At 45.3% G+C, this 2,193-nt stretch overlaps 1 pseudogene; it reads right to left on the bottom strand.

Annotated features, from left to right (window-relative positions):
* Positions 1-927: 927 nt before the first annotated feature.
* On the bottom strand, positions 928-1,446 carry LOC117706749 (SUMO-conjugating enzyme UBC9 pseudogene; annotated as a pseudogene).
* Between the last annotated feature and the right edge of the window lie 747 nt (positions 1,447-2,193).

The following is a 2,193-nucleotide window of genomic DNA, read 5'->3' as shown; positions in this document are numbered from 1 at the left end:
TTGCCTCTTCCATATGTAAGGGTTGGGCATCAAAAGGCCTGAAGTTAGCATTCAGACCAAAGTGGGGCCCACTGTACAGCTAATAGGCAGAGAGATCAGTGCAGGCCAGTTTGTCCTTGGCTCTCACCTGGCCTCAGCCTTGATCTGGATCAGCTAGTCTTTCACCTTGCTGGGCTTATGAAGGCTGGATGTGGGGCATGAGGCTTGGTACCATAAGGCGCAAAGACCCAGGTGGGGAGAACAGAACACATCTCTGTACACACTCCTGTTTACAAAGAACCAAATGAAGATGGAGCTGCATGGGGCCTGGGCATATCCCTAACAGAAGCTGGGAGACCTCCTAAGTGCTGGTCCTGGGGCTCAGCCTTGGTGCCTGGCAAGGGCTGCAGCCATGTGAGGAGGTTCAGACATCCTGAGGCACCACCTCACATTTTAATGATGATAATGTAACAAAAACCTTTATACAAACAGCTTATTTACTCTAAACAGCAACACAGACAAAACGCCATGTAAACACAAAGGAAGTGGTGCAGAATGGAGATGCGGGCCAACTTTGTATCTGAGGTTCATAAGCAACAACCAGGTTTCGGAGAAGGAGAAGCTAGGGAAGGAGGGACAGTGTGGTTTTGTCATAGAGCCAGCTGGAGGCCAGAGCTCAGTGGGAAGCATGCCTGCATCTGAGCGTGACACTCCTAGGGGGTTACCAAGTACAAAAGTTTATCATTTTACAACAGTTGAAATACTGACATCAATATTAAAATAAAAGCAAGTTTTACTTAACAATCAAAAATGCAAAAGACTGAAGGAAGAGACCCTGTATGAAAAACTGGGGCAATTCAGCGGATTGAGACTGTACATGCCAGTGGCAGAAATGGAAAATGGTGCCCGCTCAACCCTCCCAGGCGACTAGTAACTGTATGGAGCGACTTAGATCTGCAAAAGGTTGTAAACAAGTTGTTGCCATACCAATCCCTTCCTCATCATGGAGCCCAGGCTGCTGCTTGAGGGGGCAGATTTCTTCACTTGTGCTCCAACCCTTTTCTCATACTCCTCTCTGTTTTGGCAGTAAAGTGTGTAGGCCTCTGCTTGAGCTGGGTCTTGAATATTTGGTTCATTTAGAAGTTCTTGTATTCCTAATAAGATCTGTTTGATCATGATAGCTGGCCTCCACACTGTACCAGAAGGATGCACGCTTGGATGAAACAGTGGAAGCTCAAATTTGTATTTTGGTGGTGAGGACAGATAGTTATCTTTGAAAAGCATCCGTAGCTTGAACAAGCCTCCTTCCCACGGAGTCCCCTTCTTTCCAGGGACAGCGCACTCCCACTTCATCAGGCTCCTCATGCCATCAGGGTTCTTTGTTGGGACAGCCACAAAGCCAAAAGGGTGGTCCTTCCCGCAAGCTATCCTTTCCTGCGCAAGCCTGCTGAGGGCAATCCCTGACATATTCAAAGTCCCTGAGCGACCGCAGCCTGGACCCTCGTGGTGGCAGAGGCAGCAGGGCTCCTTTTCGATTTTTTTTTCCCATCCTTATCAGAGTGGTGGTAACCTGAACACATACATATGTCAAAATTCATAGACATTTTCATCAAATAAAAATTATGTCATTAAAGAATTTATAAATGTCAGTTATTGAAAAATAGGAAAGAAAGGGCATGATTCCCTAACAGAGGCTCTGGGCAATTTTGAAGGAACGCATATCAAATCTTGGGTCTAGCAGTGTTGCCTGTGGATGACTGATCCTTACACATGTCCTCCCCCCCTGTGACACATGCGCAGTTAGATGTTGAGCAGTCTCACCTGTGATGTTTTCCACACTCCCAGGTGACCTAGAAGGCCATCCAGAGGGAAGGAAGTTATCAAACAGGATTCTCACAGGATGACTCATTCTCTCTCGCTATGTTCTCGGCAGCTTTATTAGGGGTATGCAATCTTTTCATTTTTTTTTTTCTACAGATGACTTTGACTGTGTCACTGAGCTTTATGTCTCATAGATAATAGGAAAAGGGACGAGACCTAAACACATTCCTGTTACCGACAAAACACATATAGTTCATTCTTGGAGTTCAGAATTAACTATTTAGATCATGTTTCTAGCCCATTGCTGCTAAATAATAATTCATCACCTCCTACATGCCAAAGTTTACTTAGCAAAATACGTAAGTTTTATGTATTATAAGTTTAGGTATCTCC

This window comes from Arvicanthis niloticus, chromosome 4 (genome assembly GCF_011762505.2).
Source record: "Arvicanthis niloticus isolate mArvNil1 chromosome 4, mArvNil1.pat.X, whole genome shotgun sequence".
Classification (NCBI taxonomy): Eukaryota; Metazoa; Chordata; class Mammalia; order Rodentia; family Muridae; genus Arvicanthis; species Arvicanthis niloticus.
Note: the sequence above shows the minus strand (reverse complement) of the source record. Positions and strands in the feature narration are given on the sequence as shown.